Source organism: Coregonus clupeaformis, chromosome 37 (genome assembly GCF_020615455.1).
Source record: "Coregonus clupeaformis isolate EN_2021a chromosome 37, ASM2061545v1, whole genome shotgun sequence".
Lineage (NCBI taxonomy): Eukaryota > Metazoa > Chordata > Actinopteri > Salmoniformes > Salmonidae > Coregonus > Coregonus clupeaformis.
Window position 1 is genome coordinate 24,795,541 of NC_059228.1, and position 12,812 is coordinate 24,808,352.

Sequence of the window (12,812 nt, forward strand, 5' to 3'; positions counted from 1 at the left end):
CACATAGGTTAACCTACTCAAGAAAACAATCCCATTCCATCCCGACTAACGTTACGATCAACGGTGTTGCATTTATATCGTCTACTTATCAGAATATAAGGGAACCTAAAACGATTTATTTTGAAATTAAGAAGAATATTTTTTTCAGGAAATGTACGCCCGATAGCTACGCCACATTCCTCTGTGATAGCTACAAGTCGCCAATGTGATGTTTTATGGGGTAAGTGTCAACTAGCTAACGTTACAAAGTAGCAAGTGCAAGCAACCACCATTTATACATTGTATCGGGCTACACTATCTATCAACCAGCTATTTTGTATCAGTTGTCATACATGCATTTGTCTCTTTATCTAGCTAGCTATTTAACTAGATTTGCTGCATTGACTGACTAGCTAACTAACATGTTATTCGAGCTAGCTAACACCCCTGTTTAATCTCTAACCTGAGATTGTCAGTTAGCTAGCTCGCGGTATCAGTTGTGAATACGCGCGACTTCAAACTCACCAACTGTTCGGTCAAACGAATAATCTATGGATTTTATAGCGAATGAACTCGTTGACTAAACTGAAAGCTGTTGTTGACTGACATTTCCATTGAATATCTGGTAGCTAACTAGCTAAAGGAAGCCAGCTTGTTTTAGCAAACTATAACTTGCTATTTTTAGCTGCTTAGCTTAAGCCACACAAGCAATGACTGGAGGAAATAAATGGACACCATAAACCAGGGGTGTCAAACTCATTTTAGCTCAGGGAGGAAAATCTATTCCCAAGTGGGCCGGACCTGGAAAAATCATGGTGTATATATAACTTAAAAACAACAACTTCAGATTGTTTTCTTTGTTTTAATACGATCAACATAAAACATAAAGCTGGAGCCTGAGGACAGTGTGTCCAAAATAGTACAAGCACAACATCACTATTAATCATAAAACACGTAAAGTTTATTTGAAAATTCTAAAGAAAAAGAACACACAATGCCTCAGTGATTAACAGAACTGTTTCACAGATCACAGAACTATATCAGGGTGTCATTTCTCAGGCAGAAATGTAGATAGAAATAATGAAATCCTGTTCCCCAAACAAGTGCAAGAACCACAGAGTCAAGAATAGGTTAAATATACAAATAAAATAAAATCAATTAAAAACAATAGTGTTACGCCCCTGAAAAAGGGGAGAAATAATCACGAAAGTGACGCAGTTATGTTTCCTCACTGAAAACTTTAGTGTAATGAGAAAAAGACCGCGATTTCCCCAGAAAGTTGGGTGGAGACCAGAGCAATCGATCTCAGGCTCATAGATTAAGAGCATTTAGTAGATCACAGATTAACACTTTTACCCTTAAATTAGGCACCACAAAATAAAGTAGTCAATATAAAGTTTACACATTCCTCTTACAATATTTTACCCTTTTACACTTGACGGATTTTAACACATTTATGAATTTTATCAATCTCTATGAACTAGTATTGGATGCATGATCTTTTTAACCTTAGATATTTTAAGATCCTTACATACCATGAACTTACTAATACTTTTTAGTGTATAACAGGCTATGAATATGTCCTTTAACCTGTCACACTCTCCCCGACAAAATAAATGTTGTCCCAACATTACCAACATTGTCTTCTTAAACAGTCTATAAGCACTGGACGTAGAAAATCCTCTTCTGTAAGATAGTCCTTGAGCAGAGGTCAAAGTTCACAGTTCAAATAGAACCAAGAAGTTATATTCACAGTCCATATCTGTTGACCAGCTGTATAAACAGTCCATAAGCAGTCTTTTCTCATACTATTGTCAACAGTCCATCAGTTTTAATGATCTATATGCATAGTCTGCTAATTGTCTCGTGAAAGTCTGTGAAATCAGTCAGTAGTCCATGGTCAAACATGTCAACTCTGTCTGTGGCCTCAAGTTTGCTGAAGTCCATACATGTAGGGTGGCTGAAGGTAATATCGCTGTAGTGATGGCAGCCATGGAACCAGTCCTGGTGCAGGGTAGACAGGGAACAACTGTGGCTGTGGCTGGATACTGTAGCAGGAAGGGATACCAAGCTGATCATAGGTGGTACGTCTTGGAGGGTGTCTCTCTCTTTGTGGCAGCTGGTAAGCTGGTTCCTCAGGTTCAGCAGCAGCAGTTAATGAAGGAAAGGCACTTAGTGGACGATCATCAGGCACATTTTCAGCAGGCAAGTTCATCTCCTCAGCAGGCAGTTCTTTAACTGTTGTTTTCTCCTCCAGCTGATTTTCAACAAGCGGCTGTGCTGGTAGCATATCAGGAACTGGCACCGCCACTGTTTGTTTCACTGGTGGGGGCCTGTTTTCAGACTCTCTCGCTGGTTCAGCATACCTCTCAGGTACTGTAGGAGATGTGGGGACCTGTAGCGGCTCATGATGAAGGTCATATTCATCCCCGCTGTCTTCATCAGAATCTAGAGGCTGTGATCCAGGCTGATGTCTCTTTTTCTTACTTTTGTCATCTTTAGTCATTTCTGGTTGTCTCTCAAAAGGTAAGTGGTCACAGGACATGAGCAGGTTTCTGTGCAGGACCCTGGAGCGTCCCCCTACCCTTTTCTGGTCTCAACTCATAAATCGGCAGGTCTGAACCCATTTGTCTCACTACTGTGTGAATTTGATCTTCCCAATAGTTACGGAGTTTGCCTGGTCCTCCTCTTGGTGTCAGGTTTTTAATCAGAACTCGCTCGCCAGGCTGTAGCACTGAACTCCTAACTTTAGTGTCATAGTACTTCTTACTTCTTTCAGCAGCTTTCTGAGCATTTTCATTTGCAATGGCGTATGCTTCTTCCATTCCTCGTTTCCAGTTCTCCACGTAGTCTCGCTGGTTACTGGAACCTGCCTCTGTGCACAATCCAAAGAACATATCAACTGGAAGCCTGGGTGATCTCCCAAACAGAAGATAAAATGGTGAATAGCCAGTCACTTTGCAACGGGTGCAGTTATAGGCATAAACCAGTTTGTTTAGAGACTCCTTCCAGTTTGACTTTTGTGTCTCAGTTAGTGTCTTTAGCATTTGCAACAATGTTCTGTTCATTCGTTCCACTTGACCGTTCCCCATCGGGTGGTAGGGTGTTGTTCTGGACCCCGCCATGCCACTGAGTTTCTTTAACTGATGGAACAACTGATTTTCGAATTCTCCCCCTTGGTCATGGTGGATGCGGGAGGGGAACCCAAACTTCAGGGCAAAGTCATTGAAGATGAGATTTGCAGCAGTTTTTCCTGACTTTGATGTGGTGGCGTAGGCTTGAGTGAACCGTGTAAAATGATCAACAATCACAAGGATGTACTCATATCCCCCTTTACATCTGTCGAGATGGAGGAAATCTATACATACTAGTTCAAATGGCTGTGTTGTCACAATGTTTGTCAGAGGAGCTCTTGTTTCATGGCCTGGCTTTTTCTGCTTGACACAGCTACAAGTTTTAGTCACATAGTGCTCGATGTCAGATTGCATATAAGGCCAGAAGAAGCGGTCACGTACTAGGGATACAGTGCGGTCAGTACCTTGGTGTCCCATGTTATTGTGCAACTCTTCCATCACTTTACCTTTGTACTGCTCTGGTAGAACTAACTGCTTGCGGGCTGTAGTGATTCTGTAAAGAATACCATCACTGTCGATTGTCAATTTGTCCCATTCTCTGAATAGGCATTTTGTCTTTGGACTGAATTCCTTTTGCTCTTTAACTGGCGGTTTGGAACCAGACAGCTTGAAATCGAGCACAGGACGGATGACCGGATCAGACTCTTGTGCCTCTCTTATCCCCTCTTTTTGGGATCGAGCTGATTGTTACTGTAGTTGTCTCACCTTCAGCTGATACTGACATAGATGCAGCTGAAATTGACCAAGGCACAAAAGGCTCTTTCTGTACCTCTACTGCTTGTATCGTGGCGGCAATGGTGTCTGGTGGAAGCTCCTCAGAACATTCTCTCATCAGTGACTCTACATCCAGTGGCATCCTCGACAAAGCATCTGCATCACCGTTCTCTCTGCCTGGCCTGTACTTTATTGTAAAGTGGAAATCAGCCAATTCTGCAACCCACCTGGAAGTGGTTGCGTTCAGTTTTGCAGTAGACAGAATGTAGCTGAGCGGGTTGTTATCACTGTATACAGTGAAGGTCGGAGCATAGTACAAATAATCATGGAATTTATCAGTGATTGCCCATTTTAGAGCTAGAAATTCTAGCTTGCCAGAGTGGTAGTGATAGTTCTTCTCAGCTGCTGTTAAGGTTCGAGAGCCATAAGCAATGACCCTAAGCTTCCCATCTTGCTCTTGATAAAGAACTGCTCCCAAGCCTTGGTGTGACGCATCAGTGTGTACAACAAATGGCTGAGTGAAGTCAGGGAAACCTAAGACTGGTGGGTGAAGCAGACACTCAATCAGCTGTTCAAGTGCCTGTTGATGCTGGTCAGTCCACAGGATTGGCTTGTTTGAGGGCACCACATGACTTACTTTCTTTGTTTTTGCTTTCCGTGGGTGGTCAGGTATTTTCTCTGAATCTGTTTTCAGGAGGTCATACAGACAGCTGGCCCTCCTAGAAAAGTCTTTGATGTACTGTCTGTAGTAAGTGAGTAAACCAAGCATTTTTCTGAGCTGGCCCACAGTCTGTGGTCTGATCTCTTTCAATGCTCTTACTGCTTCAAAATCAGCTGGGTCAACTTTGCTGCCGTCTGCAGACACTATTCTGCCCAAATAACGGACCTGGGGTTTAAAGAGATCACACTTACTTGGCTTGAGTTTGATGCCGGGGTTTAAAGAGATCACACTTACTTGGCTTGAGTTTGATGCCATACTCTCTGAGACGCTGCAAAACCTTTTGCACATCATTCACATGGCTGTCGAAAGTTTTACTGAAAACTAGCGTGTCGTCCAGATAAGGAATGCAGATGTTGTCCCGGAGCCCTTCCAAACATTCCTCCATACAACGCTGAAAAGCTGCAGGAGCGTTCATGAGGCCGAATGGCATACGTATCCACTCATAGAGTCCCCATGGGGTCACAAATGCTGTCAGTGATCTGCTTTCTTCAGAGATGAACCCTTGGTGATATGCTTTTCCCTGATCTAAAAGAGAGAACCAGGAATTACCACCTAAACTGTCCATGATGTCCTGGACCCGAGGGATGGGCTGGCGGTCGGGATGTGTCTTTCTGTTCAGGTCTCTGTAATCTATACACAACCGGAGGGTCCCGTCCTTCTTCCTAACGCAAAACGACAGGTGAAGAATATGAAGAGTTTGACTTCCTAACCCAACCCTGGGCTATGAGGTCATGAAGGTAACCCTTCATCTCCTGATACAGTGGCCTGGGCACTGACATGTATGTGCGCTTGACTGGTTCAGAGTCCTTTAGAGAAATAGTCATTTTCAATCGTTCAATGCAGCCAATGTCATTGTCTGATCTGGAGAAGGAGTGACACTCTTCTCTAAGCATTTTCCTAACAACCTCTCTCTGTTCTTCGGTTAGGTGACTTAAACCTACTGGTGGATCCCACTGTTCAGTAGCAGTACATGGGGTTTGAACACTGGTGTGATTCACTGTGGCTGGGGTGACAGCTTTTTCAAAGACTTGGGCAGGTAACACAGTCATAATGGTTTGTACTGTACCGATTTATGGTGCGTCCTAGCAGGGCAATGTCGTGGTCAGTGGGGTTAGAGACATCAAGCATGACAACTGGAAAAACACCTTTCTTAACTCTGACTAGTGTGTCAAAGAACTCAAGTTCATCTGGCCACTGCGGGTTCAGGTCTGGCTGGAAAAGCATTGTCATGTCATCTTTGAAAGGCTGGGAAGCTACCCGGCACTCAATCTGAATGCTACTGTGTTTTGGTACAGCAACCTTCTCTTTCTTGGTTTTCACTGCGTATTCATCTGTCTGTTCTGCGCTAACAGCCTGTATAAAAGCCCTCACCTTATTTCTTTTGAGGCTTGGGAAAGCTTTTTTTACTGTACTGTACCGTTTAGTCTTTTCGGTCCTTGTCAGGATGTGCTCAATAACATTGAAACCTATGATGGGATGAGATAGGTGACAGCCTTTCATTACCAGCACTGGGATGATCAGTTCCTTCGTTTGGTCAGTTTCAGAGGCTAGCCGAAAAGTTGTTTCGATCCATCCCAGGTACGGCATTTCAGTCCCATTTGCTGCCGTCAATCTTAGATCATCAGGTGAGTCCAGAATTTCTGAAACATCCCTCAGCCTTGCGTTTGGGAGAGATTCCGCTTTCCATCATTCGTCAATGACCGATACCTGAGAGCCTGTGTCCCATAGAGCTTGGAGGTGGTGGCGATTCAGATGACACTCAACAAGGCACTGTCTACCGACTAGCGAGGTGACCTTATGGGGGTGGCAACCTTGAGCTAGGGATGGTAAAGAGTGGGCATTTTATTCTGTACAGGAAAGCTTTTCACAGGTAGAGTCAATTTTCAGGTGAGTGCATTTTTCCTTATGTTTAGTCCAATGTTGGTTTTGACATCCTTTGGAACAGTACAGTGTCTCTTTACATGATGAACATTGTTTCAGGTTCTCAAATGACTCTTCTCTGGCACAATTTGCACATTTCTGGGACTTTTTGGTAGCTACGGTTAACACTTGTCCCTCAGCGGTAACCCTTCCCCGTTTAAAGGGGCCTCTTTGGATGGTCTGACTCCCCGGATTTTACATCCAGCTTGAAAATGTTCTCCACTCCCACATCGGAAGCAGTGTGTGCAGCGTGCATCTGTTCTGGCCTGCTGGCAGACAAAACACCTCCTTGGAGCTTGAGCAGAGCGGTTGGTATACAGGTTAGGTGCATATTGATACTGCGCAGGGTCAGGTGCTTGGGGCTGACTGTAGTTGCTGTAATACTGCTGCTGGGGAAACAGGTGGCTGGGGGTCCCTATCTGGCCTCCTAACTGGAAGCGGGGCATGGGCATAAGGCGATGACTGAAACAGAGGCTGCTGTAATGTCTCCTTAATCTGAGCAATCTCTGCACTGAGACCTTTTAGGAAGCTACACCTGTCTTAAGTTCAGCTAACTCTGTTAACAGTTCTGCGGGTATCTTAGCTTTGGCTTCCTTCACAGGACACTTTGCAGATGGCGTATCTTCTAACTGGACTACACTTACAGTTGTAGCAGGCTGTGGGGCATTAAAACGCTTTTTGTTTCGTCTTTCTAACTCATTAGCACAAGCAATGTTAAGCTTCTCTAGCAAAACCTCATCTGATGTTTCGCTATCAAGCAGGAGAGGCTGCATGTCTATCCTGATACTGTCACTCTGGAGACCTGTAAGGACTGTGTGTAAACACATGCGCTGGACTAGGGCAGGGTCATACTTAAGCCCTGATTCTGACTCCTGGGAAGCAAATGGTACTTTCTGCCTCAAATCTAAGACGCGCATCAGGAAGCTTTGAGGGGTCTCCTTGCTATGCTGTGCTTCTGAAGCTAGCTGTTTGTAAAGCTCTGTTGCACTCTTCTCTTGGAAGTGGGAACGCAGGATGCATCTAAGTGTGGGAAGAGTTAGCTGGGGTTTACCTTCCAAGTAGCTGCGTAGCTGTGAGCCTGGAGAAATAGCCCTGATTACTGCGTCTACTATTTCTACCTCAGGATAGTCTCTGTTAAGTCCATTCTCAATCTGATGGGCAAGGCTGGAAAAAGTCAGTTTATCTTTCTGGCCCGGTTCACCTATCTGACCAGAAATGTTTAACTCTTTGCGCCAGTATGAGCCGGGCTGTGCACTGGGTGAGAGCTGCATGCTCCTCTGAAGATGGGCAGGGGAATCACTGGCTTTGTCTGCAGTACTCTGCTCATTTCCCACCCCTTGTTGTGGGGTTACAGTTCTCAGTCCCTCTATTATGTGATGTGTTCTGGCTGTTTCAATATCATGGTCAGTTTGCCCTGTCTTGCTATCTATGCCACTGATCATCTCTGTCATTTTGTCTTTAAGTAACAATAATTCCGACATGCCGCCATCTTCTAACTCTGCAACTTCCTCTCTTTCAAGGAACATCATAATGTGAGTCATCAATGATATGCGGGATTTGTCTTGAATAACTCTTCTCTGTTCGCCTGATATGTCAAGGAAATCACATACGTCTAGTAACTTGTCTTTAGTCAGGGTTTGCAATTCTCCTACTACCTCTTCCTGTAGTTCTTCCAAGGCGGTTGTCATGTTGACAGGTCAGGAGGAACCTTTACTGTGCAGGAGTTGACTCTGAATTAGATGGTCCTTACTGTCTCTGATGGTCTCTCAACGGCCTCAGTTGACACGTACTTAACCACCAACTTCCAGCTCCCCTCGAACAGCAACACTTTCCTCACTGCAGCCTGCCTGGGTTGTTATGTAGGGATTTAGCTGGCTCAGAATTCAGCGACCAGGATGTGGAAGCCGGACATCTGAGCAGCAATCTCAGCGGAGCCTCCAAAATGTTACGCCCCTGAAAAAGGGGAGAAATAATCACGAAAGTGACGCAGTTATGTTTCCTCACTGAAAACTTTAGTGTAATGAGAAAAAGACCGCGATTTCCCCAGAAAGTTGGGTGGAGACCAGAGCAATCGATCTCAGGCTCATAGATTAAGAGCATTTAGTAGATCACAGATTAACACTTTTACCCTTAAATTAGGCACCACAAAATAAAGTAGTCAATATAAAGTTTACACATTCCTCTTACAATATTTTACCCTTTTACACTTGACGGATTTTAACACATTTATGAATTTTATCAATCTCTATGAACTAGTATTGGATGCATGATCTTTTTAACCTTAGATATTTTAAGATCCTTACATACCATGAACTTACTAATACTTTTTAGTGTATAACAGGCTATGAATATGTCCTTTAACCTGTCACAATAGCACATCAACATAAAAACATATAAACATAAAGCTGGAGCCTGAGGACAGTGTGTCCAAAAGCACAACATCACTATTAATCATAAAACACCTCAAGTTATTTGAAAGTTCTGAGGACAAAGAACACACAAACACACAATGCCTCAGTGATTCACAGAAGTATATCACAGATCACAGAACTATATCAGGGTGTCTCATGCAGCACTTTAAGTGGGGTTGCATAGTTTATTTGACTCCTGATACCTGGCATCTTTTAGCTTTCACCAGCGCATCAATATCAGGCGTCACATCCTGAGTGGCAGCCAACTTCAGGATGTGATTCAAGTGCTTGTGCGTGAGCCTTGAGCGCAGCTTTGTTTTATTTATGCTCATTACAGAGAACTTGCTCACAAAGATATGTGGTTCCAAACATGCACAACAGTTTTGCAGCGAGGGCTGTCAAGTTGGGGTAACCTGGCAAGAGATTCTGATAAAATGTCCAAGCCAGCTGCAGCAAATTTGCAAGTCTATTATTTCAAGTGGCGAGCAAAAAATGGCGAGCAAAAAACGTTGAAGTCTTTCTCCAGTTCACCAAAAATCTGAAAGCGTTGCTCAAACTCCCGCTTCATGTCTGCCACATGTTGGGTCGCGCACACATTTTTCAGACAGGGGAAGTGAGCTGCATCACCACCGGCGAGTTGCGTCTCCCACAATGACAGCTTCAACTTGAAAGAACGTATGCTGTCATAATACTGCGTGACAACTTTGTTGTGCCCTTGCAGCTGTTTGTTCAAGTTATTCAGGTGCTCTGTAACATCCACCATAAATGCAAGGTCCTGCATCCACTCTGCGGAATGAAATTCTAACACTGGTTTGCCCTTTTCTTCCATGAACTGTTCAATTTCTTCTCGTAAATCAAAGAAACGCCTCAGCACAGCACCTCGGCTTAACCATCTTACCTCAGTGTGGTATGGCAGGCCATAGATGTGGTCTTTCTCTCTGAGAAGGCTGTCAAACTGACGGTGATTCAGGCTTCTGGATCGGATGAAATTAACAGTTTGGATGACCACCTTCATGACGTTATCCATCTTTAATGACTTGCAACACAAAGCCTCCTGGTGCAAAATACAGTGAAAAGTCAAAAAATCACGTCCTCCATTTGCAGATTGCACTTTCTCTCTGAACTTTGTCACAACGCCTGCTTTTTTTCCCGATCATTGAGGGGCGCACCATCTGTAGCCAGGCTGACAGCGCGGGACCAGTCCACTCCGACCCTGTCCAGCGCGCCCGACGAGTGCGGTAAAAATATCAGCTGCTGTCGTTGTATCTGTCATCGGCACCAACTCCACGAACTCCTCGGTGACGGTCAATGTGTCATCAACTCCGCGGATGAAAATGGCCAGTTGTGCAACATCTGTAATGTCCGTGCTTTCATCAATTGCAACCGAAAACGCAATAAATGACTTTACTTTTTGCTTCAACTGGCTGTCCAAATCCACTGAAAGATCGGAAATCCTGTCTGCAACTGTGTTTCTTGTCAGGCTGATATTTACAAAAGCCTGAAGCTTTTCAGGGCACACAATCTCCGCTGCCTTCATCATGCATGTTTTTACAAATTCACCCTCACTAAATGGTTTTGAAGCCACTGCGATTTCATTAGCAATGAGGTAGCTAGCTTTCACTGCAGCGTCACTGATGTCTCGGCTGTGAGTAAACACAGACTGCTGTTTCTTCAGACCCGCCAACAGTTCATTCACCTTCTCTCTTCTCTGCTGTCCTTGAAAGTTGTCATATTTGTCGGCATGAAGACTCACATAGTGGCGACGAAGGTTATATTTTTTCAGCACTGCAACATGCTGTGAACACACCAAACATACAGCTTTCCCATTCAATTCCGTGAATAAATAGGAGGATGACCATTTTTCTTGGAACACTCTGCCCTCTGCGTCCACTTTTCTCTTTTTTGACAGAGACATATTGGGGCAATGAGGGTGCCAAAGCACATAATGTTAAAAGTAGAAGCCGTAATAAATATCGCAGGCAAAACAAAGTAGCTCATCCGGACTGGCTGCACGTGCTTGACCTACTTGCTCTGCCCCGGTATAAACAGTTTGCTTGCTTAACACAATTGCTATTGCGCCATCCAGTGGACGCAATTGGAACAGCAGTTTATTTTATTGAAAAATTGCACGCATTTTTATACTTTACAAAATCATCTCGCGGGCCGGATTAAACCCGTTTGCGGGCCTGATCCGGCCCGTGGGCCGGACGTTTGACACCCCTGCCGTAGATAAATGCTTCTGTGCATGTGCTTCAGTTTTTCAACGCATATTTCCACCATTTGTGTACCTCTTCAGGATACATCACCATGAGGAGAATGATATTCATATCCATCATTTTTCATTTCTTTGTAGTACAGATGTAATTCTGTTACCGGATGTAAATCTACTTTACTTACTGTAGCCTAGTTCAATAACCAAAACGTTTTTTTTCAAAGTAAAGGTGTCATGTCATAGCTGACACCCCATTCTTTCTGCAGACATCTTTGAATCTTAATTTGGAGCAGATATTTCACAACATTATTGGAAACATGGTCACAAAAAACTGAGGAAGATTTTACCAAAACTCTGTTATCAAACTTTGCATCTGCACAGTTCTTCCAGTGTTATTGTAAAATGTTCAGTGGAAATTGTTAAAATTTGTCCTTGTATGGTTTGTTCAAATTTAAAATCAATGGTTTTTGTTTTGTAACATCAGCATAACTCCGTTCCATGGAATTGCCTTTTACTTTTTGAGACTTGGCATCTTTTTGATTATTGGATGACTAAATTTGTTGATTTTGTTGAATGCTTTTTTGTTTTGAAGAACTCCACAACAACAAAAACGATTCTCACAATACAGCTATTCTCTCCTAATCCAACTACACCTATAGCTTAATTGCATAGACACGCCAAATGTTTATCACCTGGAGAATGCTCAATGTAGTCCAAGTTGCTCCCCCTCTTCATTATGAGGCTTCACCAAAGATAATCTATTAAATTGACAAGATAGTCGAGGGACCACACTAACAATGGAAATACATGTCCTCAAAGATGGAACTCCGATATAGTCATTTTTCATTTTTTTTAGTTGCTGAAATGCCACGTGCCCAATTAGATCAGTGCATTCGTAACAACCTAACCATTACAATACATACACTACAGTTCAAAAGTTTGTCACTTAGAAATGTCGTTGTTTTTGAAAGAAATGCAAATATTTTGTCCATTAAAATAACATCAAACTGATCAGAAATACAGTGTAGACATTGTTTATGTTGTAAATGGCTATTGTAGCTGAGATATGGCTTTTTCTTTGCAACTGCCTAGAAGGTCAGCATCCCGGAGTCGCCTCTTCACTGTTGATGTTGAGACTGGTGTTTTCCGGGTACTATTTAATGAAGCTGACAGTTGAGGACCTGTGAGGCGTCTGTTTCTCAAACTAGACACACTAATGTATTTGTCCTCTTGCTCAGTTGTGCACCGGGGCCTCCCACTCCTCTTTCTATTCTGGTTAGAGCCAGTTTGCACTGTCCTGTGAAGGAAGTAGTACACAGCGTTGTACGAGATCTTCAGTTTCATAGCAATTTCTCGCATGGAATATCCTTAATTTCTCAGAACAAGAATAGACTGACGAGTTTCAGAAAAAGTTATTTGTTTCTGGCCATTTTGAGCCTGTAATCCAGGCTCTGTCGTAGCCGGCTGCGACCGGGAGACCCATGGGGCGGCGCACAATTGGCCCAGTGTCGTCCAGGGTAGGGGAGGGAATGGCCGGCAGGGATGTAGTTCAGTTGGTAGAGCATGGCGTTTGCAACGCCAGGGTTGTGGGTTCGATTCCCACGGGGGGCCAGTATGAAAAATATAAAATAATGTATGCACTCACTAACTGTAAGTCGCTCTGGATAAGAGCGTCTGCTAAAATGACTAAAATGTAAAAATAAATGTAATCGAACCCACAA

The 12,812-nt window shown here is 43.5% G+C and overlaps 1 protein-coding gene across 1 annotated transcript in view; it reads left to right on the forward strand.

Annotated features, from left to right (window-relative positions):
* LOC121553764 (phosphatidylcholine:ceramide cholinephosphotransferase 1) overlaps positions 1-12,812 on the forward strand; it is a 42,414-nt gene continuing 29,602 nt past the window's right edge. Inside the window, exon 1 of the mRNA XM_041867141.2 lies at positions 1-220. The gene's annotated coding sequence lies outside the window, so the exon portion shown is untranslated. The remainder of the gene's footprint in view (positions 221-12,812) is intronic.